General features: G+C 40.0%; 1 protein-coding gene across 1 annotated transcript in view; it reads left to right on the top strand.

Annotated features, from left to right (window-relative positions):
- Nucleotides 1-1215: 1215 nt before the first annotated feature.
- Nucleotides 1216-12500, top strand: part of LOC137989441 (uncharacterized) — a 98841-nt gene continuing 87556 nt past the window's right edge. Inside the window, exon 1 of the mRNA XM_068835260.1 lies at nucleotides 1216-1273. The gene's annotated coding sequence lies outside the window, so the exon portion shown is untranslated. The remainder of the gene's footprint in view (nucleotides 1274-12500) is intronic.

Below are 12500 nucleotides of genomic sequence, written 5' to 3'. Positions count from 1 at the left end.
GTTTAGCGGGCAAAAACAATAGCTTTGCACGCCCTGCACGTGCGCTTTTCACTTTTGTCTATTTCTTTCCCGTCGTCAGCAAAAAAAAAAAACAACGTGAAATAGCCAAATTTGAGGTTTTATGAAGAACGTTAGCAGTTGAGGATAAATTTTCATTTTCTCCCCTAATTTAACCGCCGATCCTACTAGTGCCATTTTTGAGGAATTACCACACCCTTGTCATATTAAAAAGGTTGAAATAATCACGAAGTGATTACAATAACGTGAATTTATATTTTGAGATGACGTTCTCGTTGCCCTTGCCGTCGTCGTTTCTTAAGCTCTCTTTTTAGACTTGAAATTCGAACATAACAAACTCTTAAAACTCTCATCCGGACTCTCGATAGCTCTACTTTGTTTCCGTACTCAGAAAATGTAATTGTGCGTGAATATAGAGCAGAAAATAACAGCACATAAGGCCGCTTATTGCGAGCTGCAGCTCGCTAGCTGTCGGCACATCTGTACTTCAAGTAAATGCTTGTGATTTATATTTCCCCCGGTTTATTTCTACTTAAATAAAAATCTAGCGGAAACGACAACCCTTTCCAATCGTTTACGGCAGTCTGATTCAACATCGTTTGAACTGAACTGCAATACAACCTCCTATAGCCCTTTCTTATTCGTATAAACACTCGCGACATCCTCCATACTGCTTTGGGATGTATTTAAACCAATCAGCCTGTCATATGAATGGGCCAACCTGGAATGATGTTACTTTAGCCGCGCCCAGGGTCTTCTCCCGACGAGCCGCCCTTTTGAAAATCGTTGAGGAGAAGGCCCTGGGGACGAGGTTGCAGTTTGGTGTTATCCCTTAGTAGCAGTTTGAATAGTGAATAAACAACTCTGGTGAGAACTCAAGCTAAAGTTCTCGCTAATCCCGGGTTTTATTACAAGTTTTCCCCAATCCACGGTATATTGCAATATCATATTCAAAACTGTTTTATCCGATTTCCTGATGAATCAGGAATTGATATCAGCGAAAGCTGGCAACGAAACCAAAATAAAAGCCACATCGGGACTCATTGCACTGTTGTCGTTCAATTACAGTTGTGTAATGTTGCCAAGTAAACCTCTTAAAGTAGTATTGAGATAAATTAGTACTACTTTAACGTAGCTTTGAAAAATGTTTCTAATGCGTTGCTTTCCATGCTTTTATTTCTAGAGGTCTTTATGACAATGAAATAAGTGAACTCCCACAAAAGGTGTTCTCAGGGCTCACAAGTCTGCAACGGCTGTAAGTATAGTTGTCCAAATAATCTTTTAAAAAATTATATTTGTAGGCGCCTGGTCACTCCTCAAGGATTTGTATGAGTTAGCCAATAGACAAATTCGTTCTTTGATTCTGTAATTGATAACCCCTTCAAGTCTACAATTAAATTGCATTTGGAGCTTGGCCTTTTAAGCTATTATGTTATTCCACTGCATTTTGTGTTTGTTTTGTTTGTTTGTTTTCTGGTACAACTTTTTTTACCATTTTTTTTTTGTGAGAAAAAAGCACGTCTTATAATAATAATGACAGTAATAAAAGGATCGCTACTGACACAAAAAGTCGTTACTTTTCAAGTTTTGGAAATGGCAGTTTATCAAGAACTAACGAACCTGTACAAAACAAAAACAATGGCGAGTTACTGAACTGAGCCTAATTTCAGCGATCTCCAAGTTTTCGGTCCATATTATATATTGAAAGGCTCGTTGACAGGAAACGTTGCACCAACCTCACACGCAAATAGATATTAAAAAACCATCAATAAACGAAAAAGACATTTAAATGCATTACAGGTTAAATGAAGGAAAATAAATCCTCTTTTTAACGGCTTCAGCTTGGCTTACATGCCACAGATGAACGCTAATCAGTGTTCGAATTTCGCTCCATGATTTTACAAGAAAAGGACCTCGGATCTTTGCTGCCCAAGCACTGGATCCCTGAACGTTCAAATCAAGTTTACGTATCTAAGTTGCTTTTTCTCTGCCATTATTATTCTTCCATCGACGTTTTCATTCGACAAAAAAATGGTGAACATCAATGAAGATTGCCGCCTTTTAGGACAGCAGCTAACCAAACTCAATAATGGCACTTGTGAGGTACAGTTGACAGTTGGGTGAGGAGGAGTGTGTCGGTGAGGATTTAGAATTTTATTGCAATAAGAGTTGTGAAATCTAGAATTCATCCAAGCTAAACCTGCACACAATTGCAAAACATCTCTTAAGAGGACCTCGTCTCAGGACCTCCTAAACTTTCTTGTAATCGGCGCTAACACGCACAGTCTCAACAATGATCCTGCTTATGGGCCTGGCCCGTTACCTCTCGCCCAAAAGATGATTGTGCTATTGGTTATATTCAAGTTGACGAATCTGTGATAACAAAAGTAAATGTTTATCTTTTATATGCTGTACTTGGAGGCTTTGGCAAGCCCCAAATTACCTTACCAAATGGTTCATAGCTTTACCTTAATTAGTCCTAGTTCCTTGAGGGGGTGGTTGGGAAGGACGCTGATGTTTAATATTCATAACTTTGAAGTGGTTGAACAAACGATCAGCAAATGACATTTCTTAAAATTTCAATAGGATTTTGACATGTCAAAATTTTGTTTATTTATTTTTGTCTTCGTTTACGAATTTTAAAAGAAAATGTCGTTTCTTTGTTGACGTTATTGGTAAATATTTGACGAGACTCCCTCACTTCCTACATGGTAGCCTCCAACTCAAAATGGCGTATCTCCAACGTCATGTGGGAATGGAATCATTTCCAGAACCGTTCTACGTATGAAGATTCATAAACTCTGTTAAATTTTAAAAATTGGAATCGATGGCAAAGAAAGTGTGGTCAACGTGCAACACGGCAAACGTGGGGGAGATGATAGTGAAACGGGTTCGTCGAATGCTCTTACAGTTATTATTTTTTGGTAAAAGCCTATTGATTATTCCATTAGTAACAACCAATAAACTAAAGTAAATGTAGACTGTCAGTAAAATACATCAAAAGTCTTGAAGTATGTAATAAATCCATATTATTGGTAACGTCTGCACATTTAGACCAAGCGGTCCTTTATAAAGGCATTCTAAGCAGCCCTACTATCTTGACTAGAATGATAACAATAAAAATAAAATCCGGTTCCCGAACGTATTACTGAGAAGCAAAATATAATAGTGGGCCAAATAATCTTTCAAATAATTATATCGCTAGGCGCCTGATCACTCCATAAAGATTTGTATGAGTTAGCTGAAAAGTTACTCCCACAGCTGAAATGAACTTCTGAGAAGTAGGTGATACCGCTTTTAGGCATACAACTTGGGGCTTGGCCTTTAATGCCTAAGACCAAATGCCATTCCACAACATTTTTTTTTTTCGAAGCGCAAGAATAGGCACCAGACTAGTTTACCTTCGTTAGCTATTTCGGGTGCCCTGTTTACCGATTTTCTCTGTCGTATTTATACCATCTTGTAATGCTTGTCTCTAATTAATGGACAAACTAATTGTTGTTGTTGTTGTTGTCCAAAATGGCAACTATTCCCATATTTTTTATAGCCCTGCCCGACCATAATTACACTGGACCTTAAAACCCACCTGGCAAACAACTAAAAATACGATCCAGACAACGGTGAAGTCTTATTAATTTATCTACAGTCCACTGGCAAAACAGATGCCTTTGCAACGAGGCGTGTTATCGATTACCCGGTTTGTCAAAAAAAGGAGGCGATGCTAAGGGGTGCAAAAAAGCAAACCAGACCAGAAACTGGTGAAACCCTTAGACGTAGTGAACTACAAAGATGGCAGTGATGGTATGCCTCGCGCACAATGCGATATACCTCAAACTAAAAGTGGGGCTTTGGATTCGGATTAAAATAAAACCCCTGTATAAGGATGATTACAGGCAGAGATACCACCTACCCGACGCGCAACTCCTTAGAATGCTGGGTGCGATGAGATGGGACATCGTCCATTTCAAATTGATGGACGACTAAAAACTAGCGGCCCGAACCTCGTGCTTGTGGTCCTTTCCTCCTTCGACGACTAAGAGATTGCCTTTGCGCTGCTGGCGCCCGGTGGGGTCGTGGGAAACTTGACAAAAAATCGTACCACCAGGATGCGACCAAAAAAAAAAAAATAGAAAAGTACCGCCGCTGGCTGTGTTGCGAACTTTGGACTCTCTTAAATAGCGCAGCGCCAACATCACTCCTATTAGTATAGTGGGGATCAGTTAAATACAACCTCCATTTTTGCAAGGTGCTGGCAAATTAGGCCGGATGATTCCTACCATACTACTTTGAGTAATGTTGCTAAGTTGCCGTTAAAAAGTGGTATTATTAAGAAAATTTAGTACTACTTTAACTCAGGTTTGGGGAAGGTTTCTTATACATTGCTTTCCACGGTTTCATTTCTACGAGTCTTGATAACAATAACATAACTGTACTCCACGAAAAGGGCAGGGCTCACAAGTATACAACATTTGGTGGGAAAAAAATTACCGTGCGCCCTTGTATCACGGAAATGATGACAGATTTCTTCGCAAAATAAACAAAACTTTGGCCGGAGCGTACAAGAACTTAGACAGGGGTGAATTTTTGTTCCTTTTTACGTGAAGTGTATAAACCAACTATTGTTCGTTAATAGACCTTTTTCGCTTGTACATTTTGTTTTCCCAATACAAATCATGAGATAATACTCAGGAGAATTGAACCGTCAATATTTCGTGTTAGTATAAATACACAGGTGATTATACAAATCGCGCGCTCTCATTGGCTCGCTATCTCGGATTATCAGCCGATAATCACCTCGACGGACAAAATGGCTGCCAGTAGTCGTTTTGCCACTGTAAGTGAAGATTATTTCGCGTTGAAATGTTTTTTTTCCCCTCTTTTTTGAAATAATCACCTGTGTATTTATACTAAAACAATTATTCGCCTCAGGCGAAGTGATTATCGGTGAATATTCACCTCGACTTTGTCTCGGTGAATATTCACCGATAATCACTTCGCCTGAGGCGAATAATTGTTAATTATTGCCGTTTCACTTTTGCGGCCTGTGATTGGTTCTAATGTTGAAATTGACGTCGTTGCACTGGTTGCGCTTCGCGACTCCGCCCAAAACGAAATAAATTTTCTCCCAACTAGCCGTTAATATAATGTGGTATTGCCGTCTCAAAATCCCGGAATTTGCCACTTGCACCAACAATAGGAACGTCATCGCAAAGTATAAATTTGCGTTTTTGTAATCACTTCGCGACTATTCCACGCTTTGAAACATGACAATGGTGTGACCGTCCCTCAAGAAGGGAACCGATAGGAGTCATGCTTAATTTAGGGGAGAAAATGAAAATTTATCTCCAGATGGTGACGTCTCCATAAAACCTCAAACTTGACTATTTCACGTTGTGTTGTTCTTGCTGACAACGGCAAAGAAATGGACAAAAGAAAAAAACGCACGTGCAGGGCGAGCAAAGCTATTGTTTTTGCCCACTAAATATGCAAATTTGTTACGTTCTCGTTGCCGTCGCCGTCGCCGTTGTCGTTGCTAAAGCTCCCTAATACCACCAGTTACGCAGACTAATCTTCATTTAGAGTTTCGTTTTCTGTTTTTGTTCTTTTGTTTTACGTAATTTCTGCTCCAGCACCTGCAGTAGCTGCCGGGATTAAGCTTAACTCTTGCAGTGTCAACTGAATAGAGGGTAATGTGAAGTGCTAGAATTCTATCCCACATAAACCATGTGAGCGGCCTGCTCCCGTCTGACCTTGTAGCTCAGTCGGTAGAGCGGCAGAGATCTAACCCGAAGGTCGTGGGTTCAATTCCCACCCTGGTCAGAGTTTTTCTTTGTCCTTGTGTGGGCCCATTTCCATCAGTAGGGCTAACGTGGGAACTGAAGATGCTAAAGTCACGGCAATGAACATGTACAAGTACAAGGAAAGGTTACGTTTATACAAACGTGGCATTGGCCGTGTAGCACTTATATTTTAAACAGAGTCAACTGAATAGAGGGTAATATGAAGTGCTAGAATTCTATCCCACATAAACCATGTGAGCCTTGTACTTTTCCTTGTACTTGTACATGTTCATTGCAGTGACTTTAACATCTTCAGTTCCCACGGCCTGACCTTGTAGCTCAGTCGGTAGAGCGGCGGAGATCTAACCCGAAGATCGTGGGCTCAATTCCCACCCTGGTCAGAGTTTTTCTCTGTCCTTATGTGGGCCCATTTCCATTAGTAGGGCTAACGCTCACGTGGTTTATGTGGGATAGAATTCTAGCACTTCACATTACCCTCTATTCAGTTGACTCTGTTTAAAATATAAGTGCTACACGGCCAACGTTTGTATAAACGTAACCTTTCCTTTAACTCTTGCAGTGCTGAATTAAGACAACTATCAATGTCTAGGCAGGTCCAGATTTGATGAGTTGCCTCCCGCTTTCCCAATTTTATCAGATTCTCCCGATTTATCATGAAATTCTGAAAACAAGGGAAAAAAGGCTTATCGGCCCCTTCGGCGCTAAAAAATTATACTCCCTATTTTCTTCCAGAACTCAAAAGGGGTTGGAATCTCTGCAGGTCAGACAATCTGGAGAACCAAATTTAATTCCTGGCTGAACTACATTTTCACTTGGTTCCTTCGTTGTTTTTATTACTATAAAAATATCTTCTTATCCAACATGAAATGAGACTAGTACCTGATAACCCAAGGGTACATTGTTGTAATTATTTTCCAGTTGGGCTGGTGGATGCCCTTCATGCCCATATTGCAGGTGAATTATTTTCGGGTTATATAAATACTTTAGCAAATTCAAATTACAGAAGTACTGTAAGAGATTATATAATTGTATTTCAATTTCAATTGTTCAGTTTTAATGGTTTGACCTGGGAGAAAAGTTTTCAAGGCAATTCAAAACGGCTGTTGTGTACATCCTAGTTGTAGCCTGCTAACTACACATTTCAACTGATTTTGTTTGCACCAAGTTGTTGCATGAATTTTTAACTCTTGATTTACCATTGCCTAACCTCATAGCTCATCTAAAGTAAACCTGTTGCAACTTAATTATCTTTGCCAAAATGATTTTTTACGTTGTTCTCCTCATCATAAAATGTGATTCCCATGCTTTAACTGGAGAATTTATAAATAATTGGGAATGAGTTTATCCAAATATGTTAGTGTTGACAAACTATAATGTTCACCAGACTTAATGTAAAATGGAAGAATTACTGTATATGAAGTGTATTGGGGGGAAGGGGGGGCAGCATGGGTCTAAACCAAAACTAAAGTAATAACTCAGGCCAATCACAAAGCAGAAAGGACTGCAATTTTTAAAATGGTATTAAAGGTGTCTCTGGATATTTTCTTGAGCCCCACAACTTATATGAAGGTGTGTGTAAAAAGAACACTGAACAATCACGTCTGTTTTACAAAAATCATTATTCACTGATTAATGACAAGGCTCCAGGTGCAATACACTTACAAACACCACATTTTGTGACAGCCAATTCGAGTGGAATGATAAAGCAGTTATTGAACTTGAAATGGTTGTTACAAAATGTAGTATTTGTAAGTGTCTTGCAAATCATTATAGGTGAACAATAATTGTGTTCAACCATTTGAGAACACAAACAATTGTTCATGAGTATTCCTCACACACTTCATTTATTACTGGCATAATGACCTCAGCATGCTTCTTCTCTCATATTGGGAAGGTGGAAACAACACTGGAAACAATGCTGAGGGCGACAAAGCGCAAATTTGTAACTGCGCCACAAAAGGTGTTGTCCAGGGAAGGGAGGCCAATAAGATCGCAAATGGTATAGTAACAGCATCACAAGCAGCCCATGGAGTCCAACAGATCAAAACCAGGTTTCATCATTTAAATAAAGTTCACCCTCATGAGTGCCAAGCTCATCAACCAGAAGTTCTCATGACAATGAAAAGCTTATGTCCAAGGACTTAAGGAAGTCATGCCCCTTCCAAGTACGGGCAAATCGCTGCAGCCATGGTTTCCAAAATATTGAAATCTCGCCATTGATAGGTTTAGACATGGAAAGATTTTTCTCCTGGCTTCAGAAACTTAAGAAGCAAATTTTAATGGGGTAATACTAGACTGAGAAATATGATTTTCATTTTCTTTAAATCTTAATTTGACCAGAACATACATTGTATACAATCTAAACTTAATTTAGAACTGTTCTTGAGGTAGCTCAAAACAGTTTCCAGCTGTTAAATTTTGATGGGTTATTATAACCACTCTTTATTGATCAGTGACGTGATGCTTAACAATCATGGTATCAAAAAAACTACCTAATCATTGGTGAACACATTGTTATCATTTGCGTGACACAATAGGTTATCATAGCAACGGTATGACCTGCTACACTAAAAAACCCTTAATTACAGCCCTAGGGGCTTACAAACCACATAACAATCCTTCGTTGGAGTATATGTATTTTTTGGAAGCACACATTTTTGTCACAGAAATCATTTATTACTTGAATGAAGAGCCTTTAATGTTGTTTACATCAGTAGACAGCCTTGGAGTTGATTCCTTTTCCATCTTATTAATCATGGCCATAGGCAGAGAAAAATTCTGACTGAGAAAATATTTTAGCACAAACTTGAGAAACTGTCTCATCACCTTTTCTATAATTACCTTGAATTTTTTTCAAAATACTTGGTTACCGTTAACCATAACATTTTCAAATTTCCTCTTTATGTTTTGAGATGCAGTGATTAAAGTGACTTCAGAAGAAGTAGTGTTTCATATGGCACGGAATCCTTTTTCCCTTGCCCAACAGGTCAACATTTCCGTCACTAAGCTTCCCATAAAGAGGTCTAGTGAATTGTTTTGGCTATGCGCTATTACCTCATACTTGTTAGACTTGCATGCGAGTAGACATTTCCCCTAGGAAATTAGGCCTCGCCCTCACTTTGGACTTGGCAGCAAAGTTCGACCTTGTTTTCAAAACTCCAGCTATATATGTCACATAAATGCAAAACATTAAAGAACGGGCATGTATTTAGACTCCACTACACAACATCAACAGACAAAATGTAAAGGCAAATAAGTTTATTTTGGGACGGCTTGGCGAGAACCAACCTTAAAAGTACGTATAAAATACAGCAGTAGGTAAATAACTAGGTAGGTAAAATACTTGGTTACCGTTAAGCATAACATTTTCAAATTTCCTCTTTATGTTTTGAGATGCAGTGATTAAAGTGACTTCAGAAGAAGTAGTGTTTCATATGGCACGGAATCCTTTTTCCCTTGCCCAACAGGTCAACATTTCCGTCACTAAGCTTCCCATAAAGAGGTCTAGTGAATTGTTTTGGCTATGCGCTATTACCTCATACTTGTTAGACTTGCATGCGAGTAGACATTTCCCCTAGGAAATTAGGCCTCGCCCTCACTTTGGACTTGGCAGCAAAGTTCGACCTTGTTTTCAAAACTCCAGCTATATATGTCACATAAATGCAAAACATTAAAGAACGGGCATGTATTTAGACTCCACTACACAACATCAACAGACAAAATGTAAAGGCAAATAAGTTTATTTTGGGACGGCTTGGCGAGAACCAACCTTAAAAGTACGTATAAAATACAGCAGTAGGTAAATAACTAGTGTACAACACTCGTAAATAAACTAGCTTTCACCAAAAGTGAAAAGGCTGCCAGTTAGACTGGGGAAACTAAATAAAACTCTGATCAACGAATAACTGGGACAGGGAACACTGAAGGACCGCAGAGGCTGAGCGCCGGGAAAAAACTGAAAATCGTTCACTAACGTACCCAACAAGGCATGTAGGCCAATTGCCAGTTAGGCTACCAGAAAAGGCTAGGGTACGAAAACAAGGGTAAACAAATGCCTAACACCCCTTACAAGAAGTCCGTCACATTATAAGCAATCAAACTACGTAAAGCTAGACATATCTCGCCACTTAAAGAGCGGTCACAGGACAGCTGAACTAATCATACATAGAAAACAAGCATATAAAACATCAAGTGATTAATTTCATATACATCTAACGTAAATATATTAAGTAAAGGAACATCTAGACAACTGTGAAAAACCAAACAAGTACATAAGATAAGAAGACTAACAGAGCTGAGCTACCGCTTATAACTAAAAGAAATGCGGTAAGACGGAGGGCCTGGCAAGAACCAACCCGAACACAAAACATATAGGCTACTTCTCCGAATAAGCAATCAGTCTTGGTACCAGTTAGGCTGGGGAACAACAGCTCCGTCATTACATTTGACTGTAAGATAAACAGGCCATATTGGCCTACTTCCCCAGATAAGCTCCACATTATAAGCTTTGTGCCAGTTAGGCTGCCAGTTAGGCTGGGGAACATCAATTCCGACGTTACATTGAACCGTGATAATATAAACAGGCCATCTTGGCCTACATCCCCATATAAGCTCTCAAGCTTTGTGCCAGTCAGGCTGCCAGTTAGGCTGGGGATCTTCAACTCCGACGTACAATATAAGTAAAATACAATATAGACCTAAAGTACAAAAAACTAGTAGAGCTGAGCAACCGCTAACAAAGCAAATGCGGTTTGAACGGAGGCCAGAAAAAACCTGCCAGAAAAACCCCTGTGGGGAAAATATGTGCAGGAAATCTGGGTAGGAACCAAGGCTCTAGCTCAAAGCCCTTCCTACGGGACTTTACAATGTAATCGAGAATAGCCTGCTCCTAAGGAGGACATAAAACAAAAGCAAAAAACAAAAATTCAAGAAAAAACCAAGGAGAGGTTGGTTTAGAAGCCTAGATTAAGTACACGTGTTATACGCAGCTTTATATACCCCCGATATTGCTACCCATGGTGCACCCGGCCTAGAACCCAGGCCCTGTTGTATCTCGTGCCGTCGAAATATTTATTTCTGGCTTCTTCGCAGGCTCATACGCCAGAAATAACATATTTAGACTCCACTACACAACATCAACAGACAAAATGTAAAGGCAAATAAGTTTATTTTGGGACGGCTTGGCGAGAACCAACCTTATAAGTACGTAGAGAGAAAAAGTATTGGGCGAAATAACGAATGGAAACTCCCAGAGCCCGAGAGACTTGGAAACTGAAAGCCTTTGATCAAGGTCATCATCCACATAGGTGTCTTTGGCTTGAACGGACTTCCAGGGGCCGTGGTTCTGAAACACAAAATTGAAAATACCTAAAAAACCCTGTGCCGAAATCCCAGGCGAACGCAAGGAATTTCCGGTGATCGGGGAAAATTTCGATGTGGTGGTACCCAGACTTGAGATCAAATTTGAATAAATAAAAACCCTTGTCAAAAACTTGAGTAGCCACAGACAAGTCCTAGCTAAGTCCTCGCACTTGAATTTCTGTTTGAAGATAACAGTGTTAACGTGCCTAAGATCCAGGATAAGCCTTTGTTTGCCGGAGCGTTGGATCGAAACAGAAAGCGGGTTAATAATATCTGGAGCACAAAAAATTTCTTCGATGAGGTTGAGACCAAGAGGCTCATTAAGAGCTATGGTAACAAAAGAATTGTTACTACGTGCAGAAGCATTGTTGACTTTGTGAAAGGGCGTAGGTAGCTGGAAGAAAGGAATTTTGTAACCTTGGCTAATAACATTCAAAATGAACTGAGAAGCTGGCAAAGTACGCCAGAAATCGATACGCTTGAAAAGTCTTCCCCGAACTGAAGGTAGAATAGAAATATATATAGTACTCTCAGAGTCTTTAACCGCGGCTAAAACTAGCGGGGTGACGTCAGAAAAAAACTGATGTGACATGGAGACACTCCAGATCTGAATTACGGCTTTCCGCCTCAAAAATCATATCACTACAAAGAAAATTGGAAAAGATTGCACCTGATTGTTGTCCTTCGTCGGCTAGTCATTTAGGAGTATGTGAAGTTTGCTTGGCCATCGTCGGGAAACAGGAGCGCCAATGACCTGGCTTTCCACAGGCAAAACAGGTGCCGGTATTGGGTCGACGAGAAGGGAAACCAGGAATGTTCAACATAAGAGGCTGATGTTAAAACTGCGAACTTGAGGTCGTCGGCGGGGTTCCAACGAACGAGGATCTTCCGCGAGATCTGACTTTACTTTCTCTAGCTGACCAATCTCCGCAGCAGACTTGGCGGTACCAATATTTTCCGCTAGCTTACGGTTACAGTTAAACTGGTCTTCATTGGCCTTCTTCTTGAACTTATGTGGTTCGTCATACTTGAGTTTCTTGATTACTTTCATCTGCTGCTCGGCCGAATCTTCGTTGGAGCGCTCGATTTGACCAACGCTTTGTGCTAACAAATCTTTGAACGAGTCCATTAACTGCTTGATATTCTCGCGAATGAGATCGGACACTTCGTCTTTGCTGACGGACATAACGCAGAAGACAAACGACAGGAACGTTAAAGAAAAAACCAAGGAGAGGTTGGTTCAGAAGCCTAGATTAAGTACACGTGTTATACGCAGCTTTATATACCCCCGATATGGCTACCCATGGTGCACCCGGCCTA

The sequence above is a fragment of the Montipora foliosa genome, unplaced genomic scaffold (genome assembly GCF_036669935.1).
Source record: "Montipora foliosa isolate CH-2021 unplaced genomic scaffold, ASM3666993v2 scaffold_459, whole genome shotgun sequence".
NCBI classification, from domain to species: domain Eukaryota; kingdom Metazoa; phylum Cnidaria; class Anthozoa; order Scleractinia; family Acroporidae; genus Montipora; species Montipora foliosa.
The sequence above is the reverse complement of the archived record's forward strand: the minus strand, read 5'-3'. Positions and strand labels throughout refer to the sequence as shown.